We start from the raw sequence: 15,353 nt of genomic DNA on the forward strand, positions 1-15,353 counted from the left end.
TGGGAGTCCTGGGGCTCCCAAACTGCTACATGCTGCACATCTAGCTTTGATGCAGGTCTGCTAGGAGAAAGAGGAGACAAATGCTGAGCATTACAACCACAAACCACAGCTGTTGATGGGAATTGGCAAGAAACCAGGGAATGCCGGGAAGCAGAGATGGCCTGCAGCAGAAGGTAGGGCTGAGCAGGGCTCTCTGACACTTGCTTTTTTTATTCAGCTCCTGGTGCTTTTCCATCCTGGCATCTGGTTTCCATGATAGCACAAGGGAGGGACAGTATGGTGCAATTTTATGGTATGCTCTCCTAGGTTATGTTGGCACTTCCTCGGGTAAACATGCCTTAGCGCAGGCTCAGTTTCACCGTGCCCCTAGATTGAAATTATTTGCAGCTATACTGTCTCCTTTAGCTTGCTTATAGCTCATTCCACTTGCCTCCACATTTCATTTGAGGAGGAGGGGGTCGAGGCTCGCCAACTGTCCTCCTTTCTTCTAACTCAGGACAGAGCCACGCTGAGGAGCAGAGAGAGACAAGCTGTGGCAAAGCCCCGTCAGTCGGCATACCTACAACCAGAAGAGCATGTGGCGGGGCTCGTAGCTCTGTGGTCCAAGGCAGGAACCAGTGAAGCTGGAGCCAGGCTCTGTGGCTGCTGCTCAGCTATGAGAGCTTGGATGCACCCTGGTGCTCCCATTTCTTTACGCCCTTTTGAGTGGAAACTCTTCAGGGCTCTCCTTACCCACTCATATGGTACGTGATTAAACTGTGCCCAAATTCAGGCACGGGCTTCTGAATAGCGCAGTAATATAAATTGCAAAGAGGATGCAAGTTTTGATGGCTGAAAAAGGAGAAGGAAAGGTTTTTTGTAATGGGATCCACTGCTCACCCTCTTTTGTTACCAGTATGTGCAAATCTAGCTATTCTAGTCCATTATATGCAACAATCTTACACTCAGTGGCAGGTGAAATGTCATACCTTGGGGTAAATTTTCCCTGCAGTAGGCAGAGAATTTGTCCTTTAAATACCCTTAGCATTAATGGGAAATTGATCCAGCAATTTAAACTCCAAGAGATACAAACAACTCATGTGGGACCATTTTCAAATGTGTTAACATTTTGTTTCACAAAATAAGACACTTTTAGAAACAAATGCAAATGCATTTCATTCAGGATTTGAGGTCAGCTGGATACTGGAAGAGAAATGTGCAATGAATGTTTAGTACATTCATCAAGTATCTTTTAATCTCTGTACACTCAAGGGATTAAAGTGACATCAGAGAAAGGAAGGGCAATTTCTAAAGTTCTCTGTATTAACTGGTGCATCCTCTCATGGGGCTGGAACCTAAATTCACCTATTGCACTTGCAGTAATAGTGTCTAGGGCAAATGGAGGCTTTGAGATAAGGGACCGAGTTTCAGTGACCTCTGAAAATACGTCTTTCGCGCTATCGGATATGCTTTCATCTCCGAACAGCTCTGATCCTGCTGAACTCCACCTGGGGGAGTTGTCAGTGTTTTACTGATGTCAGTGAAATTCATGGTAGGACTGGAGCCCAACAAAACAGCGCAGAAAACAAAACAAAATACAGCAAGAGGGGGTAGCTTGCCTGGTTCCTAGGCAGAGGCTCTGGCCGCTCTTCCAGCTCAGAAATTATTCAGCACACTGTGAGAAAGATGATCTAAACAAACGTTTAGGACACATCCACAACTACCTTACAGATAGAGTTCCTGGTATGGTAGGTCAAACCTTAACAAAACGCAACGAAGCCTGAGTGTCAGTTTGGGCTCCATCCTGCAGAAGAGGGTAGGGCAGGCCTGGAGCAGCTTTGGAGAAGGGCCAGCTTGGCGAGTTGCTGGGTCTTAGCTGGGTGTTAACTACCACCACCTGCACTTGGACCAAGGCTTGGGATGCACTGGCACGGCTGCAGGCAGGACATGGGGGCAGAAGTGAGGCTCACCTTCCTCCTCTCCCCATCCTTCAGCAGGCGGTACAGCTCCCTACAGAGGGGAGCAAAAGGGGCATCTGCTCCGTGTGCTGCCCACCAGCAGGCAGGGCCGGTGGGAGCTGGCTCTGGCTCTGGTTTCCCCCAGCAGCAAGGACACCTTCTGGCTGCCCCCCAAAGCCTCCCCAGTGGCAGGGCTGACAAGAGGCCGGGGCATGCCGGACACGTGGGTAGTAATTTGGATGCAGTGTGTGATATTATTTCACAGGGGGATTTCACAGGAAGCCCGTGGCTCCTCTCGAGCGGACACGAGCATCTCCTGTCGCAGAAACCCCAGCCGGTGAACGTCCCGTGACAGGGGGGGCATGAGGACTGGGATCATCTCATGCAGGAGGAACCAGGGGAGGAGAACAAACAAACGCAGGGGAAGTTCCTCGCCGAGGTCCCCCTGCAGAGCAGCCTCTGCCCCTTCCCTTCCCCAGCAGGGCTGGTGCAGAGGGGGTTGCATTTCTGGGAGCCACTGCCCAGGGGAAGTTACACCAATTTGGGTGCTGACTGAGAACACGACTTCCCTCACAGACACACGTACAATGGTGCCCAACAGAGTTAAGAGGAAGAGGAAAAGCCCCAAAACGCTGTGCAATATGCAAACGACTGTATTCAGCTCTATAAAAACAACTGCCCAGGAACAGCTCCAAACCCATGAAGCGTTAACCAACTGCTGATAAGCCACAATCTTTTTGGTGGCCTTGTATGGGACAGTCCTCTCAAAGGGCTGGATAAGCACTCCAGCCTGCCAGTGGGGTCAGCAGGCACACCGGGTTATCAGGATCAGTCCTTTTCTACATGCTCACTCAAGCATAGTATTTTCCTTCTGGGCCTTCACCCCGCCTTCTTGCTTCCTCAAACTGACTGATGTGCTACAGGAGTCTGTGGGGGGAAAAATTTACTGGTCCTGTACCAGCTACATGATCTCTTGGGATCCTGATGCAAAAGCATGCAAGGCTTTGCCATCTCCATCTGGGTGGTGTTCCCCTGAAGAACAAAAGTTCTGAGTACATCCACCAACCACTTCTCACATAAATTAGTTTATTCTTAAGAAAAAGATGACAGACCAAACAGAACCTCAACAACTTTAAAAGATCATTTTTTTGGTATTAACAGCAGCTACAAGTCCTAGGCGTAATCATACCTTGAATGCATAAACATATTTTAGAGATGTTGTGATTCATATTACGTCGAGGCATATGACCGGGTAGCAGCAGACCTAGAAGAGGTGCAAGTGGGCCTAAAGCAATTTTTGCTCATAAATGCAATGATAGTAATGCCAATAACCAGAATGTCTGATCAGCTGTGAATCCTGGGCACAGGAAGTCCTAAAACAAACTATCTCCTTTCAAAGCGGTAATCCTGGGAAAGAAACTTGGTCCCAACCCTTAAATAGAGATGTGAGCGGCTGCTTCATTCACAGGGAATCCTACCAATGCTCTCATTTGACAGATTGCTGTATGCCATTGCCAGTGGATATCTGCGATACCCAGAGTGCACTAACACGAGAACACTGCCGCATACAGTAAATATTTCTTAATGCCTCAACGTAAGCAGGATGCCAGACAGACCTACTAATGCACAGATCATATCTGGTCATACAGCTAGTCCTTCAGAGGGAGTTAGGATTCACAGGCAGGAACATCTGCCCTCCTCAGTTCTGGGACTGGCAGAACAGTCTTGGGAATGGGGCTTCTATTTTTTCCCTTTAAGTTTTGTTGACTAGTCCAGATCCACCACCATGAAAACCCAAATCGTCCCTGGAGTTTGCAGACTGCAGAGGTATTCTCCATCACGCTACTCCCTGTCCCTGTGTCTCTGGCAAGACACTGAGTTGTGGGAGAACATAAATCATTCATCATGTAACTCAACCCCGATGCCAGCAGCTGTCCACCATCAGAAACATGCCGCTGGATGACACCTACAGAGACAGGCTCCAGCTGTCCCTCCACAGAGCAGCTCAAAGGAAGCTCAGCCCACGGAAACAAGCCAACTCCAGGTCCTCTGCGGGCTGCTGTGGTCCTCCAGAGAGCAACCACACGGCTCTTCCCATTTTGGGATGGTCCCTCAGCGCTGCCCCTTGCCTGCAGCAGCCCAGGCACTTCACAAGCCTCCAGCACGATCCCCACCAGAGGCTGCTGGGCTGCAACGTGCCTGACGCAGGGCAGCCGTCCCTCCTTTCGCACCCCGTCTGCTGCGATGGGAGCAAGGTGAGAGGGGCAGGAATCCAGCCCTGCCACCAAAGAAGCAGCTCTGCAGTCACTGCTGGCTGCTGACAGCCGAACCAGAGAACTTTCTCTTGGACTGTTAAGAGAGGGAGGTCATCAGTTTAACCGTGCTGGAGCAATGCCAGCCCTTTGAGTAAACTTTTCAAAGCTGCACTAAGGCATTGTTTAATTTTGATTTCCAAGTGACCTCCCATTCCTCTGGATATGTTAGGGGTGGAAGAACATTCACTCCTAGGAGTTTATCTCCAGTGGCGGGCACAGGGCATAACAGAGCAGTTCCCAAAGGAGGGGGGAGAGAGGTGAAGACTCTTGCTGTTCTCCCTTCCCTCAAACACATCACCCCCACTCCCAAAGATCAGCAGCTGCATGTCGCCTCCACCAACAGCATAGGGCCAAACAACACAACCACCCCTCCTGCAACTCCCTTCCCCAGCAACTCAAGATCCTTTTTTCATATCATTTTCCCCTCCAACATCGAGTTTCCACCCTTTCCCACCAGTCTATTGCCCACTTTAACTTGTGCAGATAAACCCATTTGCATGGGTGATCCTGCAGATGAAAATGATGGCAGGATGCAAAATGAAAAATGGACTTAAAAAGAACCAAACCAACCTAGAGTTATTCTTGTGATGTGAATTATTTCAGCAACTGGTTTATACTGCAGCCCCATTAACAGCAACACAATTACAGCGGAGGAAAGTAAACCACAGCTGGGGAGAGGAAACAAGAACAAGTGTGTTAGGGGCACCTATCTCACCAAGGAAACGGTGGGTGGACACAGGCCCCAGCATGGGACCCAGGCCATATCCAGGGCTCTGACAACAAGTGACCTTAGCATGATGCATCCAAAGCTGCATTCATAGCAGCCAAGCAAAGAAATTAAAGGAGTACGGTAAAAACATTCTGGCTGTTGCTAACGTTTCACAGTGCTGAAAGTAGCATTGGTATTGGCACAAGGTTAGTGGCATTTGTTCAGCTCTCTGCTGACTAGTGACTGAGCCCTACAGGGAAGAGAAGCTGCAAGGACAGGAGTGGGACAAGGCAAAGGAAGCACAAGCTGCAAACCTCTGCTTGCCTTGCTCAGCATCAGATGAATATTAATTCTCTGCTGGTTTGCACAGCCACAGGCAGGCCTGTTCTTACTAATTTTGGCCCTTGCCTAATTTAAAACTACAGACATGCTATTTCCATGGTGGTTTTTTTTTCCCCCTCTTTTTAACAGGTTGTAAGCTGCCAGATGCACCCCATGTGGCTGAGAAATCGGTTTTGTCCAAGAGGAGGTGGGAAAACTTTGTTAGAAGTAAGAAGCAGATAGAAAAAAATGCACACTAAAACATGCTATTAAGCTCCAAGAACAAGTCTTGGAGGCAGAGCAGCCTGCCTGTGCTGGGCTGAGGAAGGGACAGGGTCTCTGGTCTGCCTGCACTCTGGTCTGGAGCATGCACCTTCCTCAAAGCTTGTATGTGTGCCGGCCCTACATGCCCTGCCGTCTCCCAGCTGCATACACACAGACATCTCGCTGTGCCCCATCCCTGAGCATGCGTATAACCATCTGCCCTCTTCTACCTTCATTCCCTCCACCCATACGTCCACCCCGCTTACAAGCCATTGCTCCTCTGGCCCCAAAATACAGCTGTACCCAGAACCCCTCCTCCCTGCTGCTGCACCTTTCCCCCAACATGTGCAATCACCTTCTCCCTGCCTCTGCTCCTTCCCTGGCACACCAGCCTGTCGCCCATCTCCTGCAGAGGTGAACGGCAGATGAAGTGCTGAGCCTGCCCGCAACGGGTGGCAACCCTGCACTAGAAACATGTGTGAGAAAGTGGCGAAGTGAGGAAACATTTGTGAGAGGAAGTGAGTGGGTGGAGGGAAAAGCCTGGAGTGAACAAAAATCAACAAATAACACATTGAAACTTGAGCACCAAGTGCCCAGGGTGAATAAAAGGACACCGAGTTTACAAAATACTACGCGAAGGCATGTATTCTATGCTAACATACACCTAACATATGCTAGTGAACAAGACATGTGCTAGTACTGAAAATAAAAAGGAGGCTCAAAATAAAAAGTTTAAGAGCTAATGCCTTAACAGCAGCACAGGTAGCTCCCGTGAGGCTAAGCAGGGAAGGCATCAGATCATAGATTATGGCCTCGTTTTGGACATACATCTTACTGGATCCCAAAAACCCAGCTAGTAACCTGGAGGCTCTCAAAGTCCAAATGGACTGATGGTGTCTCACTAAGCATGGACACAGATCTTAGCAGTTATTAATAGACTGCATGCCCCTGCACATTTTAATTTAGTACTTTCAAGTAAAGCACTTTAATATTTTTTAAAAAAAAAAGGAACTGTTATTTCTAGAACAATCAAACCGGAAGCCCAGCTCTGCTGTCTGTTTCTGATAGAGCAGTAGTTCCTCGGTTAAGATTTCTCCCTGTCAGATGTAGCAGTGCACAGACCTAGGAATACGATTCCCATTCTATTATTTGTGCATTCCCAGCTTGTAAAACCTTCCTTCCTTTTCTAGCCTTGCAGAGCAAGATTGGCAGTGCTATGGTTTCAGTAACACACCACAGAAGATCTTGTTTTTTTTCCTTTAAGGACAACAAACTCAACTCAAAGGGGCTGTACCAGAAGCCAGCCAATTTTGCCCTCTGAGAATTAGCCCATGAAACCACAGCTCACACTGGTGCCAAGTTATTTAGACGAGTCACTCCTCTAACCACTCACCCAGTGAGCTGGTTGCATCCAAGTCGCTGCCACAGACAAGGTGAATGAGCAATTAACAGGTAAACAGCTATTACAACACACACAGAAAATTGTCCAGTTTTGGTTGCATCTCACTTTCCTTCCCACATTTCAAACCAGCCTGTTCCACAGGGATCGCCTGCAGAAGAGGTTCACTTCCACAAGCAATAAGACTGCCAATGCTACTTTCATTTTAAAAGAATAACAGAAGTGATCTGAGACTTGTCTGTATATTATTCCCCAAGTTTGGCAGCGGAGGAGCCCAAACGTACGCACTCAGCGTGACACCGCTCTCTCGTAGGCTACAACCAGCGAGCGCTCTTGGAAAGCGGGCAGTGCGGCTGTGCCACGGGTTACAGTGATTGCTACTGACAGGTTCTTCATGGTATCACAACAAATTAGGTCACAGATTAGATTTTCATAGCACAGATTACAACTAGTGTCTGTGTTTTTTTTCTTAAATAGAGAGGGCTGTGGCCAGGAGGTTTGACCTCAAGACTGGGAACAAGGAAGATGGTGGGGGGGGGTGTTCCTAGTTCTGGCTGAGACAAAGACTGTCCTAGCGAGACTCAGATAAAATTCCTGGTTTTCTGCTGTAGTCAGAAGATTTGGTATTTTTCCCTTTCTATCCAGCAAGCCTTTGAGAAATAGTTTGTCCCCTAGATACTCTGCAGTAGATCTTACAGCATTTCTGCAAAGCAGGTATCAAACCAAGCATTTTATAAAAACTGCATTTTTGATTATAGAAAAGCAGCTTGCACCATGTAAAAAAAACTGCTGGGAATGGAAACAAAAGCTATCTATTAGACTTACCCCACCTAATACCACAAGGTCACACATACACTCAGTTTGAGCATCTCTGGCATAGAAAGATCTTAAGGGAATAAATTAATGTGTGCAGTATTCAAAAACCAACAAAAAAAAACCCAAAACACTGGGGGATAAGAGTTTTAAAATATACTCAGCAAGGACAGTAATAGAACTCAGGCACCAAATGAAAATCCAAGCTATATCAAGCTCCACGCAGAGCAGCATGGAACAAAGGTTTCCAACAGCTGAGTAACTGCAGACACCGTGCAAAGTGCTTTCTACCCATTGCGAGATACAGCCTGACTGCAGATTTGAAATCCCTGCTCCAGCAACTGTATTCCAGCAGACTGTCAGCGCTATACTCTGCTCCTGGCCATCTCCTCCCCCAGAGCTGTGCTGCTGCAGGGGAAAGGCAGTGCCTGGGAGCCAGCGAGCCTGATTCAGCTCCTGGTGGAACCGTCCTGGTCTGCATGAGGGCAGTGATTCAGCAGATAAGCAAGCTCACAGACACGGTGAGCGCTTAAGGAAAACCTAAACCAGATGATTAGGAAGACAGGTCTTGGACTGAGCTAACCTCAGAGACAAGCCCTTCTAAGTCAGGGTTGAGAGAGCGCTGCAGCAATGACCTTCAGCTTACAGAAACAGTTCCGATACCCATGATGGGATCACACTCCTGCATCTACTTTGCTTGGGCAGCCAAGAGACCCACAGTGGCTCTCAACTGAGCCTCTGGAGCGTGTATTTAGTCAACCAGAGCAGGCCAGTCTCTACCTGCAGGTGAACCAACCTGTAGTCTCTAACCAAGTTCTCGAGGCTGTCTGCAGGCAGAGGACACAGCCTTCTCTTCCTGTTCCCAGTGAAGCAAGAGGAGCACATGATGCTGCGCCTGTTTCCCCATTTGCAGGTTTAGACAGGCCAGTGCTCCGTGCCCTCTACTCTGCCTCAGACCAACCCGGCCAGCCCCATCCAGGTGCCAGCGTGGCTGGCCTGAATCACTGCAGCTGTGACTCCAGCTCTAAAATGATCTCACCCTTCACTTCAGCAAAAGTTTTTCACAGGAAATATGCTTTTACTTTCAAAATACTCTTGGCCTTGTTCTTCTCCGACAAGCACAGGAAGGATCTCAAACACCAGCCTTTATTCTTGTGAGCCACTATTTATCCTCTGATACCTTTGAGTAAAAAGAAATAGCAGTTGAGAGTGGCTATGCCCTCCCACGCTCTAGAGGCAGCATCAAGCTTTTAACTACCCTCAGTGCATCAGCTTCTTCCAGTGCTCTTACCGGGCAACTCGCGTTCAGAGGCACAGAATGAGGCCTAATTATTTTTTCCTCAAGCCCTATCTGTGCCTTGTAGATTACTGAAAATCCATCGCACATGCTCCTTGCTGAGCAGTCTGAACTATCGATCTCCGTTAGAGAAACGGATGCTCTAGATGTCATTTGAAACGTTTTTAAAAGTCCTGTTGGTATGACTGTTCCTGCTGGATCCTAAGCACTTCCTAGTCCCAATGCAGAGCACTGCCTCGGACTTGCTCAGAAACTCCATCGCGCCAGGAGTGCTTCTGCTGCTGAGCCATGAAGGAAACCGCATCACCGACCCCTGCCGCACCCTGGGAAAGCAAGTGGTGACAACTGTCGGAAAACAAACCAACGAGGCCTCTCGGTCTGATCAGTGCTCGAAGCAGGCAAGAGCGAGCAGCAGGTAGGAACTGCCACCTGCAACAGCGGCTTCAGAGCATCTGCTGCCCGGATGGGCACGGGCTCCTGGTCCTGCCTAGCAGGAGCCATGTAGCGAAGTGCTGCCTCTCACTAAGGCAAGATGACCCCGAGCAGCTCTTTCATGAAGGCTGAGCACCGAAATGACCCAGGGTACCTGTGTGCACCCGGGAGAGTCCCTCAGAGCTCATGTAGGCACCCCAAATGCTCCCCCTCTCCCCGCAGCGGCAGTACTGGCATTCCCGACATTAAACAGGCGGCAGCCTGCCACCAAGCTTGGTTACAGTCAAGCACCGAAACAAAGACAACGTTGCACTTCCAACGAAGTCTCACATCTCTTCAAAATACTTCTCGGTTCGGGATGCAGATGCGGGGTTTGCTTTGTTTGAACGGAAAAAAGGGCCTCTCTACTGTTTTAATCACACACCTAACAAAACACCAAATAAGCAGTATACCCCTCATGGCTTTCTGGGTCGTGTATGTTAAAGAATGATTATTAGGAATAAGAGTTCATTTCTAAATGGCAAAAGGGTAACACCGCTCTAAACCGTACGGCCAGTTAACCTCCATGGTTTAGGGGTTGCTCTGGGCTATTTCCTCTCTATTTCACCACTAATCCTTTTGAAACGCTACAACTTGCTTAAGAGAGGGGTAGTTTCCGCTCACAGTCACGATCACAACCACGCCACGGTCCCTGCGCGGACGAGGAAGTACCGGATCCCCCAAAGCAGAAGTGCTCGCCTCCTCGCCGGCCAGTCCAGCGCATTTCTGGCTGCTGGGCTGAACTTTTGTAGATGCAAGATCTGCATGCACGGTGACGACTGAGCAGCCTTCCAGCCTGGCACCCGTCCCGGCCATCGGATGATGGTCCAACGCAAGGCACCCAGCTCAGTGCAAGGAGCAGCCAGCCGACATCGGGGCCGCTGCTCCCAAACCCAGGACGGCCATAAGCGGTGCCCACCGCCCCCAGGACGCGGTACCGAACCGCGGCTCCCTCCTGAAACCGACCGCCCCGGCTTTACTGCTGCTCCGTTTCAACCCGGCGGCTGCCGGAGATCCTCTCGGTTGGCGTTGAGAACCATTTACACCCCTCGCCGTCCCCCCGCTCCCGGGGCACAGAGGATCTCCCGGCCCCAGCCTGTCCCCCCCCGCCGCACCTGCCCACCCGGGCGGCCTCGCACCCCCCCCCACCCCCGCCCTGAGGGAAACCGAGGCGGCGGCTCCGGCCTTCGCGCCGAAACCGCGCTCGGCGCCGGGCTCCCCCCGGGCTGCCGCCGACGCCGCCTCAGCCCCCGGCCTGACAGACGGCCCCGGGGTTGGGCGGGGGGGGACCGAGAAGGGGCAAGGCTGCCCCGGCCGGCGGCGAGCACCCTCCGCCGGCCCCGCGGTGGTGGTGGTGGGGGAGCAGCGGGGCGGGGGCGAGCCTCCCCTCCGCCGCCTCCCCTCAGGCTCCTCCCGCCTCCCCTCAGGCGATCCCCCGCTCGCTCCCCTCAGCCGCCGAGGCAGGGGGGGCGCCCGCCGCCCCGCTCCCGCTCCCGCCGCGTCCCTCCCGCTCCGCTCTGGCTCCGCTCCGCCCGCGGCGGGGGGCGCGGGCAGCCTACCTGGGCGGCGGAGCGGCGGGGCGGCCCGCGGGGCGCAGCCTGGCCTTCCGGGTTGCCGGGCGGCGGCGGTAGCGGCGGCGTCGTCACGGCCACAGGTTGGCTGCCGGCGGCGGGCGGCGGGCGCGGTGCCGCATCGCTATAAAAGGAAGCGGCTGCGGGGGGGGAGAGGGAGAGGCGGCCCCGGCACCTTCGCCGCGCCCGATTCCTTCCCCCCCCCCCCGGTTCTCCTCACACCCCCCGCCGCGGGGCAGGTGGTCGCTCGGGTGGGGGCGGCTCTGCCCCTCTGTGAGGGAGGCCCGGCCGGCCGGGGGTAGGACGGGGAGAGGGTCGGAGCTCTCCGCCTCAGCCCCCACCCGCGGCGGGGGGGCCCTGGGGGTGAGGAGGGACCCCTTCGCGGGGAGCTCGGCCGTGTCCCCACGCACCGGGGCGGCCTCGGGAGGGCCGCTGCGGGCAAGCGGGGGATAAAGCAGAGGGTGAGGCGGGCTTTGCAGAAATAGGATGGTGCCAGCGAGGAGCCGGGGGTACCTTCACGAGTGTGCACACCACGAACGACCCCCTGCAGCGGCCTTTCTGGCTGCAGGCTCGGCGGGAGCACTGCCCGGGCCTGAAGGGCAGGCTGGGGCCGCAGGCTGACACCCGGGGAAGGAAGGGCACGGCCGGTGACAGTCCTGGGGACCGGTGACAGTCCTGGGGACGGGGCTGCTGGCACCTCCAAACGCAGGTGTTCGTCCCTGCTACGGTCAGAGCCCGGTTATTGGGGCCTGGCAGCCGAACCAGCTTCGGCGAGATGTTGCCTTTTAAGACTGATCCTCCCAAACTCAGGGGAAAACTCATCGCAGCTGAATTTTTTCCTGCAAATCCCGACAGCTCCTTCCACCTCTGGAGCTGCGCCCGGGCACCGGAGCGGTTGTGACGTCCCTGAGGCACCTTGCTGGGTTTGTCCTCCATCTCATGTTGATGATTGACGGCATCTTGGTGGCAGAAGGGGCGAGGGTCCCCCCAGGACACGGCATCCCCATCCCTGTCTGCCCAGCAGGAAGCTCTCCCTCCAGCAACAGATGCTGTTGTTCTCCTGCACCATCAATCCCTTTCAGGAAGGGATGGGGATTAGATGGGGGTATAACACGTCTTAAGGTAATTTCTCTAAATGGCATTTTGCTGCCCGGCTTTCCTGTCAGTCTCTGGCGGGGGGCTGCAATACTTCAGCTCGCTCTGCAGCCCCAGAGGCCCCGCGCCATGGCACGGGTCTCGCTGCGACAGCCACAATGGCTACAAGTCCCGTCTCTGGCCCAAAGCAGATGGAGACGTGGGCGGCAGTGAGGCCAGGGCGCTGAGAAGTCACGTAGGTAACAGGACCCCTATGCAGAGGTGCTACACTCAGGGCCACCTTTTATATTCCACCAGGCAAGCAGCTAAATCTATGGGTCATGGGCAGACCAGGCATGTGCTATACAGAGAGGAGGCGATGACCCTGGGCAGACCCCAGTCTAAATAAACACTACCTGGGGCCACATTTTGCATGAAAAACAATTAGGCAGAACACTGCCCTGGGCAAGTGAGAGGAAGAAAATCCTGCTCTGGAGGGTTTTGAAGTAGAGAGGGTTTTTCCACCCCCAAATTTAGTATCTTCTTTTTCATCTCAACTTTCTCTGCATCCCGGCAGGTAAGGGGGAACAGAAGGAGCTTTTCTGCTGGACCCAGCAGCATCTCACTCCGACAGACCTGGCAGGAACACACGTGCCGAGTTAAAGGATGATCCTGAGCAAAATCCATCCCTAAGCAAGGTGACCCTTCCAGACCTGCTCCAAGGAGATAGTGGGGGGGCAGAACCACATCTAAGGTGGACCTGGGCCCTGTGTGGGGCTGCTGCCAGAGACTGGTCTGGCAGGGCAGCAGCACGTCCTTGCTTACCACCGAAAGCTCCTGCTCACAGGATCTTGGGCACAGATCCGCATATCTGTACCTTCTGCTCCTTCACAGGGCCCAGCTACTGTGGCAGCTACTTGCGTGGTGCTGACCAGATGGTCTGACTGCTCCACTGCCCTCTCTCACCCATTATTGTTTGCTAAGATCTTGCTGCTTTTCCTGGACAATGGACCTTTGCTTCTTCGTATCACTTGAATCTCTGCATTACCCTGAGCTCTGAGGTGAGTATATGGCCCACCTATAGGCAGTGATTACAGAAGAGCTCCTGACTCCTTATGATTGATCTTCACGTCAATGATGTAGTTATTCATACTCTTTCAAAGGTGTCCAAGTTGTGGTTTGCTTTGCCCCCTGCTCTTCTCACACCTCCACCTTGTAGCAGATGTAGAGTTCAGATTTGTTCCTATACTCTGCAGAAGACGTGGAAGTCTCCATCTTCCAGCATCAATGAACTAGTGTAAGTTCCCTTCACATGGAGCCTAATGCTTCTTGCTCTGCCTTTACTCAACCTGGTAAACTTCCCCTCCTAAACACCCTATCGAGGCAGGCTTAGCATTTGCTCTCCTGTTTTCTGTGGAGGTTGGCCCAATTCCTGTAGGGAGGATAGAGGCTGAGGAAGATCCTGGATCACAAATCTGCCCTTCATCCCCATGCTTCTATCCACAGAGGTCAGAACTACTGCACTCGTCCTCGAATTGCTCCACAAGGCTTTTTTCCAGCTACTGGATGCATTTCTACACAATAAAAAGTCTTACCTGAAATGACAGCGTGTGGCTGGATACAGCTCACTTAACTGCTCAGCTACCTGGGGCTCTTGCTTTCCTGCCTAGAGTTATTAAAGTAGAGCTACAGCTCAGTATTCAAAATCTGCAGTGAATAAAGGGAAGGCTAGGACACACGGATATATAGACCTTACAGCAGCCTTCCAGTACCTAAAGGGGGCCTTCAGGAAAGCTGGAGAGGCACTTTTTACAGGGGCATGTAGTGATAGGGCAAGGGGTAATGGCTTTAAACTGAAAGAAGATAGATTTAGATTAGATGTAAGGAAGAAATTCTTCACTGTGATGTGAGGGTGGTGAGGCACTGGAGCAGGTTGCCCAGAGAAGTTGTGGATGCCTCATCCCTGGAAGTGTCCAAGGCCAGGTTGGATGGGGCTTTGAGCAACCTGCTCTAGTGGAAGGTGTCCCTGCCCACGGCAGGGGGTTGGAACTAGATGATCTTTAGAGTCCCCCATTCTACGGTTCTACGATGTGTAGGTCTAGAGCCATGGATGGAATAGCGTGCAGTACGGACAGGTGATTACAGGCTGTATAATCTTTACTAATTTGAAAAAAAATGTCTGCTTTCATCTTTGAGATGTCTTTGAAGTAGTGTGTGGCTACTGGTGTCACCAGGTCACTAGGGCAGTCTGCAGGGTTCAAGAGAAAACCACTGCAAAACACCCGCTTAACCAACAAACAGCTGCTGACCTCTTCTGTGCACGTTCAGCTCAAGAGGTGGCTTGTCTTTCTTCAGGAGCACGTTTCAATCCTTTCCAATAAGTAAGTTTTTTATTTTTATTTAAACACTAAGAACTCCAGTTCAGAGGCATGTTGACACTACGGTAGGAGGGGGGTGGGAGCAGGGAGAGATGAAAAACATTACTTTAGTAAACTAGGTTTGAGAGCAGCTTCAGACTTAAGCTATTGCATGCTACTCCTTAGTCTTGTAAGTTTACAGGCAGCTGTAGTAAGTTTTTCCTGGAGTAGTCCCTGGGGAAAAGACTGGGGAAATTAGTTACCAAAAACCAAGCCTAGTGCTATTGCTTTAAACTGAACAAAGGTAAATACAATGAAATGACCTCTAACGCAGCCATTCTGGAGTAGTCTAGTTTGAGCATTCAAGGGTGATTTGTCTACACAATGGGACTGAGAGAGAAAAATCAGATTTCTAAATTTCTGGTGATAACTGAAGCACAAGAAACATCTTCAAGCCTTTGGGAAAAAATCTCATGGTGGAATGGACCTAGTCCCACGCCACCACCTTTCAGTGAAAAGCAACAAGCACAAGGGGAGGGGATGTTTCTGATCAAACACTACAAGAACCAAGACCAAACCGGTAAGAACTGCAGAGTAGCATTAACACTGGATTTAAAGTTCCAGGTAAGTTTAAAGCTCATTCAAAACATTCTTCAGGTGGATACAGCAAACGACAGATCAGCTTCTCCTCTGCTCTGACATGGTTAGCAGATGTGACAGCTGTCACAAATTGTTTGTCCCCTGCCCCTGCTATTATAAAAATGACGAGAGCAGACATCCGCCTCACTGCAGACAAGAGGATCTGTTCTGTAATTTACAGAGGAA

At 51.6% G+C, this 15,353-nt stretch overlaps 1 protein-coding gene and 1 long non-coding RNA gene across 2 annotated transcripts in view; one reads left to right on the forward strand and one right to left on the reverse strand.

Annotated features, from left to right (window-relative positions):
* Positions 1–11,200, reverse strand: part of CYRIB (CYFIP related Rac1 interactor B) — a 102,173-nt gene extending 90,973 nt beyond the window's left edge. Inside the window, exon 1 of the mRNA XM_075023959.1 lies at positions 11,086–11,200. The gene's annotated coding sequence lies outside the window, so the exon portion shown is untranslated. The remainder of the gene's footprint in view (positions 1–11,085) is intronic.
* LOC142029311 (uncharacterized) lies at positions 11,046–13,392 on the forward strand. The gene is made up of 5 exons (XR_012649901.1): positions 11,046–11,180; positions 11,953–12,219; positions 12,749–12,869; positions 13,066–13,232; positions 13,335–13,392. It is a non-coding gene; the product is annotated as an uncharacterized LOC142029311 (long non-coding RNA).
* The last annotated feature ends 1,961 nt before the right edge of the window (positions 13,393–15,353 follow it).

The sequence above is a fragment of the Buteo buteo genome, chromosome 3 (assembly GCF_964188355.1).
Source record: "Buteo buteo chromosome 3, bButBut1.hap1.1, whole genome shotgun sequence".
NCBI lineage: Eukaryota > Metazoa > Chordata > Aves > Accipitriformes > Accipitridae > Buteo > Buteo buteo.